Raw genomic sequence first — 11,791 nt, 5'->3', positions numbered from 1 at the left:
TTTTGTTATTTCTATCTTTTAACAGTACAATATCTTAGTCTTATTTTACTAAAACTATTTTATACAAACAATGTTTGCTGTGCATTGAATCCACTATCAAAACATATTAAAGCCAAATCTTTGGTTAAGAAAGACTACACTATAGATTAAAAGATTGATGCAAATAAAATAGATAATTTTTATTTGTCCATCTGTTCTATAATAAAACACCCACTTTTCAAATAGATCATCCATGCTAGATATAATAGGATGAGATTTTTCATGAAAATTTTCACTTTAGATACATCACTATATTATATTATTTATGCTTCATAATAGTTATTCTGAATACTAATATACCAAATAATAATTAGGCTTCATGTACATGGGTCATTGGATCCAAATAAAATATAAATAGTAGAAAGCTTAGTGAATTGATCCCTTTTCCCTATCCAGTTCTAAAATAATCTGTAAGCAGACTTTACTGTTTTATGCATCTGTTCAGAAATTGTTGGACTAGTTGTTTTACAAGCATATAATTCAGACTATGGATTTTTTTTGATTTAGTTGTTCCAGCTAGTTTTTTTCTGTATTCAAGCTGTGTGATTGGTCACTCAGGTCATGACTTCTATATATTACTTGACTGGATAACCACAACTTCTAAATAGGAAGAGGGCATAAATAAATTCTTGCCTATATGTCAGTTGCCAGGGGAACATCTGAATTTTTGGGATTACCTCCTAACAGTTCTTTAGTGCCAGGGAATAAAGGGAAGTTCTCAAGTACCCTGCGCTTTAGAGTCATAAGATTATAGACTCTATGTCTCAGACTGTGCTGACACTTTTCTACAATCCTCATGGATTGTGCTGGACACCTTCAAAATATAGAATAAAATAACGGAACGTGCCCTTGAAAATGTCTTTTCTCCACAACTGCTATTTCTAGGATACAATACAAATACAATCCCAAGATTCTCTTTTAAAAGGGAGATGGAAGCCCTTGTAGTGTGAAAACTGAGACTAAGCTAGATTTCCTTCTCCTCCCCCTTCTAACCCTTCCCCAAAAAGGAGAGACTTAAGCATCATAAGTGGGACCTAAGGCACTTAATTCCAGAACTCATACTCCAGAAAACCCCTGCTTAGCTGCTGAGTAACTCTAGAAGCACCCAAACTCCATATGCACCTCACTTTTTGAATTAACAGCCCTAAAACACTGAGAATTATGCCTCTGTGCACACCCAGAACAGCTTAGTCTTGACATGGCTGAGCAATTTACTGCTTAGTTCATGCATAAACTCAGCAGAGATCCAGGAACAAGGTGTTCCTCTAGCAAAGTCCCCTTATGGCCTCACTCTGGAAAACATTCTCAGAGCTCCAAACACATATGGGCAGGATCTTACTCCTCACAAAATGGAGCTGAAACCACTGCTTAATTGTAAAATGTGGCTGAAAATGGAGTTTGTGTCTTACCTTTTTTTATGCAGTACCCTAATGGTTAGAAGAATCATCTTTAATGTCATAGATCCAATTTTGGGTTCCTCCTCAACCTGATGAAATTCAAAACCACATATACCATGTCTTAAAGGATGCCATATGTATTATGCTGTAAACTATTCAGAGGAGATACAGTGAAAGTCCTCTCTACCAGCCTTGTTGAAGTTATACCACAGTAAGAAAAGACTTTGAGAATCACTGGGTAAAACAGGAGAGAACAGGAATGTGGGTTAGTTTAGGTTGTTTTATCCAGTAATTTTCAAATGTATTACAGAATTGGTGGAGCTAGGTTGAGAGTCCACTTCTTGAGCACCCTAGTACGCTAAAAAAATGTTCCTTGTCCTCTTTTTTTTTATTCCTGCCCAACAAGTCTTGAATACATCTTCTTTTCTCCTCAGTGGCATAATAGATATGGATCCCTTTCCATAACAGCCTCTACTCATGTGATTAGGGCACAGTTATCTGAGGTGGGAGATACAGGTTTAAATTCACTCCATTTAAAAGGGAAGCTGAACATTGACCTCTCATTGGGTAAGACAATTACTCGTATGTAAAAGCTGAGCACCACCTGATCGTACACATCTGCCTGTTGTTTTAAAGAAAAGAACAAACCCTGCTCAGTGCTTGAAAGAAAGACTGTGAACACCTATCTTCAGGAGAGGATCCAACCATGCTGGATGAACGAAGGCCAGTAAGGGTTGTGATTTCAGATCCAACCCTGTGCTTAGACTTTCCTACTAGTTGGTTTTTGGTAGCTCCTTGTTCAGGGACCTTACTGGTTATTTTATGCCTTTTGATCCCATTCTGAGACATTTAACTGTCCCCATGCATTGTATAGGGTTCTGTTTAACACAAGGTCTGTGATCCACTCCAGGACCCAACAGTGCCTAACACTTTTATTGGCTGTAATCCATGGACAGCAAATTACCTCCACCCACCCCTAATGGATGCTAGTAGTAGTAATATAAATTACTAATATTAGTAATGATGATGATTAAATAATAAAACCCATATGTCTATATCTCTTCCTGCTCTGAAAGGAAAATTAAAAAGAATATTTAGTCCCTCCTCGACCTTGGAAATGAAGTAAATATTTACACGTAAGAAAATTCTTCAAAAATACATGTAATGGTTTTTGGCAGCTATGCTACTGAGCCACTCAAGTCTCCATGGCAGTTCATAAATGCCTCTGCTTTTATAAATGCCTTAGGCTGCCTTTCAGGAAGGCAAATAAATCCCAGCTTCCTCTAATTTCTCTATATTGACTCTAAACTTCCAATTTTGGAACCCTATGGTTGTTTACCATGGGACTCATTTCTGACCATCTAGAGGTCATAAAAAGAATAAATTCTTTTTCCAGACACAGGGAAAGACGCATAAATATTCTACTTTTCATGAACACATATGTAAAGAAAATACATTTGGAATACATTTGTAGAAATGTTCTGGGAAAACCAGAAATACTATGGCTACTGTCCAAGGATATTTGTGTTAAAAGTAATGGCTGTAACTCAGCATTTTGCACCACTAGCCAATCCCAATGTTCATACAGTCAAGGGTACTGCTTGTTTTCTCAGATATACCTGGCAAGTTGCAAAGTCATTCATTTGTGCACACAAACTTTTCACAATCAAATTGGATAATGGCATGCACAATAAGCTGTGAACACAACTTAGCATTTTCAAATTACTACTAGCTATTGAAACCCATAGACTGCATTTAATATGCATTAATTATTCCCCATTCATAGAAGGCACAGTCTGTTATAGCCCAGCTGCAGAGTCTGGCTCAAACACAAAAGACTAGAACTTTCCCGTCTGGGAGCTCTGGAGTCTATCCTTAGTCTGCCAACTTACAAGTCAGTTGACATATAAGTGGGTGCTCAATAGGGCTGTGCAAAATTTCACCAGCAGTTTTGTTTCAATGATGTTTCAATTTGTTTTGAGCTTGATCAAAATGAAACTGAGAGCTTTGAAACAACCTCAAAATGAAATGAGGCAAGTCAAAATGTTTCGAAAATTTCAAAACGTTTCAAGTTTTGAAGCTCAAGATGGGCTTGCCTGCAGGGAAACAGAAACTAAAGTAAGGCAAGGTATGGGGAAGGCAGGGGAAGGATGGAAAAACTGCATAAAAGGCAACATTGCTTGACCCTACCTGCTTTCTGCCTTGGTGTCAGTTGAGTGAGGGCACACCTTAACACACACACACAGTGTCACCCACCCATGTCACAAGTTTTGCCTCTCAGCAGCTAGATATGCAGGTCCCCAAAACCCAGAGTCCCCCCTGTACCTCTCTCCTTGACAGCTGCCAGGCTTCGTGGCCACAGTAGGGCCAAACAGGTCTGCAGTTTTCACCCTCCTCTACCTCAAGACAGACAGAGTCCCACAAGGACCCATGTCATGCGTTTTGCCTGTCAGCAGCCAGAGGTGCAGGGCCCCAGGACCACCCTGCACCGATCTCCTTGACAGCTGCCAGGCTTCGTGGCCACAGTAGGGCCAAACAGGTCTGCAGTTTTCACCCTCCTCTACCTCAAGACAGACAGAGTCCCACAAGGACCCATGTCATGCGTTTTGCCTGTCAGCAGCCAGAGGTGCAGGGCCCCAGGACCAAGAAGCCCCTGTACCCATCTCTTTGAAAGCTGGCAGGTTTTGTGGCTTCAGCAGGGGCTAGCATGCCTGAAGTTTTCACCCTGCTGTGCCTTAACACACACACACTGTCACCCATGTCACAAGTTTTGCTTGTCAGCAGCTTGAGGTGCAGTTTCCCTGAACCCCCTGCACCTATCTCCTTGAAACTTGGCAGGCTTCATACCATCAGAAGGGGCTACCATTCTGGTAAGTGTCATTCAAATCAGGCCAAAAATGATAAAGTTTTAGGCTGTTTTGAGCTTCCCCATTATAGCCTATGAGCGAAACGTCAAAACAGCGTTGAAACAGCGAAACTGTTTCAACAAAATGAAATGGAACAGCAGTTTTGAATCAACAAAATTCAAAATGAAACACTTCTGTCAAAACGTTGAAATGCAAGTCAGAACAGAACAGTGCCGTTTCGCACAGCCCTAGTGCTCATCTGAGTCTGGAACCATGATGGCTTTGAGTATGTAATTTGGATCTGTTATAAAGCTACAGTGACCGGCTAATTAATTCTACTTGTAAAGATTTATTTATTCAACTGGATGGGGGAGGTGTTCCCCCATTCAGTTCCATTTGGCAACTGTCATGTTCTTATGCTAAATGCATAAATATACATACATCCTCACTTGGTTGTGCATTTACCTACATTGCACTATATGACATATCAGCATTGGACCATGTACCAATAAAATAGTTACGTTTCTAATGGTATAGAAATGAAGTTAGCACCCTATAGAAGGAAACAAATACAATTCTTAATATCTATATATTTAAATATGATCTTAGCTCAAGTAGAGATTTCTACTACCACCCGAAATGGTAAGAATGAAGTCTAGGGTTGAACTTACTATTTAGCAATCTGTCAGAGATGAAAGGTGTTTAAGTTTTATGGTGATAGGTGTCAGTAAAAATATCAGATAGATATTACTGTGTATGGTTCAATGTTTCCAGTTCAGAATTTCACAACAAACAGCAGGGACAGAATAAGTTAATTTGAGAGTCAAAAAACAAAATAACCTGTACCCTACTTCCCCAAATTAGCATTTGTGTTATGTGTACATCACCTCTTTGTGTTGGTAGGAGGGGGTCCTTGAGTGCTCCACGGTGGACCTGGAAGTGGATCAGAAGTGCTTCTGGTCCATTTCCGGGTCTGCTGCTGAGTGCATGTGGGTTCCCTCCACCCTCCCGTGGGACGCTCCATCCGCCCTACCATCTCAGTGTTCATGAGCTGCCTGGTACCTTGAGGTATGTAGAAAAAACATTTAAAGCTGTGCCTATGTTTGAATCATTGAATCTCTCTGAATCACTCCGAATCAATTTGGAGGGTTCCAATTTAATTCAGAGAGATTAAAGGATCTCCTGATTCAAATTGGATTTGGAGATTTGGCTGCTGAATTGGACCAAATCTTTGCCGAATCAAATCAGTGACAGAAACTTTGCAGAGCCCTAATAATTACTTTATATGACAAAAATTTGCTGGTGATACTTATGGTTGAACTGAAAAATTTGCTGGTGATACATAAAGTTGCATCATTTTAAATGGGTGGTGCACAATCTATCAGGGTTTGGGAACCTCTGCATTACTCATTAAATTATCTCTTTTCTTAGTTTGTGATCCTTTGAAATCTTACTCTCCTAAGTCACTCTTGCTTAGTGAAATAGTTCCTTTAGCATCAGTGGGACTATTTGATTCAGGGTGAGTCTGATTAGTAGGTTGTGGCAGGATCTATCTTTTAAAGTATATGATCTTGTAAAAGATTATTGAAGTTCTTTAAGCCTTTCTAGTCCTACATAAATTAACCCATAAAATAATAATTAGGCCTTACTTATATAATTCTTTGTAGTGATTCAGGCAGGCCTACTTGTTCGTCTGGTTAATTTTCATGAAAAATGCAAACACATGTTTTTAAAGTACATAGCTTCTTCAAAATGTAAGGTAAGTCATTGCCAGCACAAGGAGGGGAAGTGCTAAATCAATCCATTAGATGTTACTGTATTCCTTTCTCAGCACATGCACTCTCATATAACATAGGTCCATCAATTATTCCATGAATAAATGATAAAAAACAGATTTCTTGCTGGGCCCTTCAGAATCATATCACTTGTATATTTTGACATTATCATAAAATGATAAATCACCTCTGCTGCTTTGAATTTATGTTATCTGTTTAGTTGCTTGAAAGTGAGTTTGCATATAATACCTTCATAAAAGTACCCAAGTTAGGAAGACAAACGCTTTTTAACAGAACAGCAGGAGGGCATAGTTTGATGGGTCACACTCTAAATAAGGCTCAGCATATTAAAAAGGTGACATAATATCCAAAGGGGAGGAGGAAAAAACTCAATGAATCCATGCAGAAGCATGTCCTGCTGGCAGACCACTAGCTTCCACTCTGAAGACAGCAGCTGCTCTTCAGCCCTCCTGGCTGAAATGTGCTGGGGAGTGTTTCACTGCAGATGGGAAGGAGGGAGAAAAGTAGAGAAGGGGAAAAAAGAAACCTGTCCCCACAGTAAGTGTCAGAGGGAAATGCTTTATACTAAATGGAATGTTAGACAAGGTCTACATATCTATTATTGATATATAGCACAAATGTGAGAAAAAGCTTCCTACTACACTTACATCAACTTTCAGGCTACAATGTTTATCACCTGTATTAGTTGAAAAGACATAACTGTTTGGCAGCTACAAATACTTTCCCTTCAAAAGTCTGTGACCAGTGCAGACTGCAGGCAGCAGTGTAGTGTAGACAAATACAAGCTAGCTTCAAATTAACTATCTTTAGTACAACAAGTAATTTAGCAACAGAGGAATGCATCCCAGAGCAGGTTAATTTACCCTACTTTTTAGGTGGGTTTTACAGTCAGCACTGACTTTCATATGATACATCCAAAAAATAACTCTCTCATCACGCTGAGACTGGATCCTTTGCCAAATATAGATTTTTTAAAAAGTTTTGTTATGAGGTTTCCTACTGAAAAAGAGGATGGGGGTGGGAGGGGGAAAGAAAGACTACAGAAATAAAGATTATGACTTTCTCTTAAAATGTTATTATCAAGGAAACTCCATTTCTAAGAGAAAAATGTGTTTTGTTTGTTATAAGTTTGTCTTCTATGCCCAGGAAGTCAAGAGGAAAGCTGTTCTCCATAGATGAGGAGTATCTATGGGTTTGCAGAAGCGTTTGCCACATCTGGTCTGGGTATAGGCACTTTAAGACTCCTAAACCTAGCCCAGGACTAGCACATTCAGCAGCCATTTGTACCTCCCAGGAGCCACATGGGGAGGCTGGTATAAATAATTTGAGGTGGAGGGGAGATGTAACAGGAATTGAGGGGGTTATTGGGTCTTCAGGGGAGTTTGGCAGATCTGCAGGGTGACAGTTGATGGGACTGGGGAGGGCTGATAGTTCTGCATAGGGGTTGGTTCTTGGGTGGGGAGGAAGATTGCTAAATCGGAGGAAGGGGTCATGGAGTTAAAAATATCTTATTCTGGGTTGGAGAGGTAGGATTAGGACTGCCAAAGGGCTGAGGTGAGCATCTGGGCTTTCCCAGATCTGAGGCTGTACTGTTAATGAATACAGGTGTTTATGAGATCAGGTTAACCCCTCTGTAGATCAGATTAACCCAGTATTGATCTAAGATACTGCACCTACTCAGATAAACCAATTTAGATGAAGCACATCATTTTTGTTCAGTGATTTAAGCCCTCTGCAGGCTTCTATAATTGGGCATTTAGAATAACGTAACCCTGGTGATATATACATACCCTGTGGGAGTATCTACACATGCATTAAGGAACTTTTCATAATGCACATTACATTTATTATCTTCTATGTGAGGTACTAGATAAATGTTCATTAGGTTGCCTTACTGTGCATGCTTTTAAAGTGATGCTTAATGCGCAGTAGCCTATTTTACTGCAAATAACATAATCACGCAGATTTTTATGTGACACTTTAAAGCCCAGTAAAATAGGCTATTACAAATGAAAGCACATATGTAAATGTGCCCTGTGAGTCATAGGTACTTACCACCTGTACGTACCCTGTTCGACTCCCAATCCTTTCTCTTTATGCTTTTGCTCTTCTGATCCTATTGACAACAAAGCTGGTGTTTGGTACTGTAATACCTTTGACTACTATAAGGGGTAGCATACACCCTTTACACTGACAAAAGTAAAGATTCTTGCTTTCTAATCTTCTTTAAATCCCTTAGAAGCTTTTCTAATGGGTTCAGATACCCAAGGACCTGGACAATCAGAGTCCGTCAGCTATGGAGTGATATTGGACATTATTTAGAACAAAACCTGAAGAATTATAGCCTAGAACAGCATCATCTTCAGCTACCTCTAAAGGCATGAACACACATAACACTTAGAATGGTTTAAATGAAGTGTAAACCTGATGTAGACATACATACAAATCTGTTAAACTGATTTTAAGCAGCCTGGAATGGTTCACAACCATACTTGGAAAATCAAGTATTATTTTAAATTGTTCACTGTAAACCTGTTCAATGTTATTCATGGACACCAAGTGTTCTATGACATGGGTCTTGCCAGTCCTCCAAGCATCCCACACTGCATTGCTCCTCTCCTTTTCTCCCATACACACACTGCAGCAATTGGCTGCTCAGGAACACAGGTATAAATCTATTGCCCACTTTTTCCTCCCTTCTGTTGAAACTTGTTATTACTGAGCTCCTTTTGCACTGCTTGTTCAATATCTTTCTAACAGCCAGCTGTGACCATGTGTCCTACTCAGCCACAGCCCCTCAGCATGCCCTACCCCCATTCCCATCTCCTGAGGACTAAAAAAATGGGACCAAGCATTCCCCCTTCCTCCACCATTATTTTTACCCCATATTTGAGAGAAAGAATGGAAAGCAGAAAATTGAAAATGCCCCCAGATGCATGTCACCTATCCCCTGGGACCTCTGAAGCATGGGTGCAAGCACTCCTACACACAGCCACTGTGGGGCATATTGAGATCAGTGCTCACTCCTACCCTCTGGTGTCAGAGCCATAACACTTGATACACTTGTGGACTGTGTTCCCAAATCAGTTACTTTTGGAATGGTTCATTTGTTACGTGTATCTGCACCCTAAGAGAAACAGGAAAAGATGCCAGAGGAATAGCATGGAGAAGTGATTCAGATATCAGAAGAGGCAGCCCCCATCGGGTCTTTGGCCCACAAAGCCTTCCCCTTAGGGAGGAAAAATTGAAGGAAGTCAGCAAAGTGAAACTCACAGTTTCCCATCCCCTTTGGCTTACTCCCTGTGAATGTCAGTGCAGGAGGTAACATTTGGCACTTAAAAACTAAGCAAATGGGAAGAGCTTAAGTGATTGCTTTTCTCTTTGAGCTAATGTCAGGCTGCTCTTATTAACAATGTAAAATTGGTTCCGTGATATGAATGTACAAGCTGCAATCAAGTGGATTGATCTCTGCAGCTACCCAGCAGTTAAACATTGTGGAAAACAACATTTTCTTCATTGCTACTCCATTTAGAATTTGGTGATGGGTACCTCTTAAAATGTCCATGGTGCAGCTTGGACTTGGATCCAGGGCGTTAGCTCTAAATATTTAAACTGCAGTAAAAAAAAATTGACAAAATGCATTTTTGGTGAGGATGCGGTTGGCTTTTTGAGGGTGGGGAAGGGGATATGTTCCTTGTTCCATTGATACTGGGAATGCTAAATACAAATTTTCACATTACTTCAGTACTTCTAGCTTCTGCCCCAAAGAAGGACATGCAAGGGAGGAAATATAAACATGGAGGTAAAAGGAATCTCAGCCATTATGAAACTGGGTAAAGGGGGCAAAACAGAAAACAGAAAACAGATTTTGTTTTGTTCAGAAGTGATCATTTTATATTGGGTTATACCACACCATAACAGGAGCTTCACCATGGCATCATCTAATTGTCTTACACCCATTCTATGCTCCTGACCTGTAACAGGATCTTCCCCCTCCCTCATATAGTGGAGCTCTGGTCCTGGCTGGTAACATGGGCTTACCTCTCTATATATAGAGTTGTGGCAGGGTGATTTTTTCAAGGGGAAATTGTTTCAAGGGATCCTGGTCCTTCCTCAGCTGAAGGAGCTGAAGGGCTCTCTTCTCCCATCGGAAGCAACTGAAGTGGTACCAGGGATCCCTTCTCCTTCTCACCTGAAAGACAAATGTAGTAGCAAGGTCTCAGGACTGTATTGGCATAGGTGGATAGGCTCTGGACTACATTTTTCCCCCTAAGTCCCCTGCTTGGTGTCGTTGGATAGGGTCCTCAAGAGAGTGGGTCTTTGAGCCTACAGCCCACAGGGAAACCTAAGGTAGTCCTTCCAGTCAAAGAGCTCCAATGCATCGTTGACACTGCAAGCCCCAGTCAGCTGCTGCTTCCAGCTTCATGAGTGCAACACAGCCCTTGGCTCCAATGTACCCTGAGGCTGGAAGCAGAATCTGATCAGAGGTCCCAGCCTTGGGGCACATTAGAGTCAAGGGCATATGTTGTTAGGATCATCCAATAACATCTTTAATTGAACATCTGCCAGGGTTAGTATTTAAAGGCTTATTTTGAAATGAAAGCTGATGTAAGCACATGGGTACAAGAGGTAGAACTCTAGACACAAAACTATAGCTCTTATTCGAGCTGTGTGGGAATGTTTTCCTGTCCTATTTTTGAGATACGGCTATTTTTTCCTGCTTCAGCTTGCAAAGAAAAGTCACTGTTATAAAATCTGATTTGGTGAAAGTCATACAAAGCACCGCATTTAAAGAATTTCAAAACATTTAATTTTAATTACAGCCTTTTTTCCAATTCTATTTATTTACTTAGTTTTGATATTTTTACTTTGTCTCCAACCAAGCTTTCTGAATACCTGATGGATTGGGTGGGGCCTTTGTATACACCACAAAAGTGGCTTAAATCCCCTTTTGCACTGCTTTAATGGTGTGGCTATTTACACTGTCAGTGGTGTATTTCATGTTAAATGACTTTGGGATGCAGCAAAATAAAATACCTCTGAGGTTTTTTAGTTTGCTACCTTACAGCCACTGAAGGCAGTACCAGGCCCCGTGCAGGGGCTGTACAGACAGCCCATGCAGGCAGGCTCCACTGAAGGAAAAAAAAAGCAGCAAGCCTGATCTTTTTTTACTTTTTCTCCCCTGAGCCTGTCTGCCTGAGCTGCGTGGGAGGCTGGTGCTTCCCTCTGCGGCTGCAGTACCCCTCGGGACCACCCAGGCTAGGTGCTGCAGGCGGGTGCCACCTGTGGGGTGCCACTGCCACTGCAGAGGGAAACACCGGCTCCCACACAGCTCAGGGACTGCTCGGCCCACCAGCAGCTTGCCTTCCCCTCCCCGCCGCCAGAGAGGCAGGTAAGGATTGGGCCCGACTCTTGTGTACACATCACGGGGGTGTACTTTGGTTTTAATTCTCCCTAATTTGAAGTGGTGTTTTTAAAAACCCACCACTTCAATTTAGGGAGAATTAAACCAAAGTAAACCCCCATGGCATGTACAAACAGCCTTGCATAGCAGCTGAACAAGTGCTCTGTCTACCAAAATCTCAGCTTTGCCAGTCGCCTGCCCTTCACCCTCTGAGAAGCATCACTGTTGCTTATGACACCAGGGTTCGCACGCTGGCTTGTTCACAACACAGACCTTATTGATCTCGGATGTCTTATCCACACTAGGATT

This window comes from Crocodylus porosus, unplaced genomic scaffold (genome assembly GCF_001723895.1).
Source record: "Crocodylus porosus isolate Cpor-Errol unplaced genomic scaffold, CroPor_comp1, whole genome shotgun sequence".
Taxonomy (NCBI): Eukaryota; Metazoa; Chordata; order Crocodylia; family Crocodylidae; genus Crocodylus; species Crocodylus porosus.
This window is presented reverse-complemented; position numbering follows the sequence as displayed.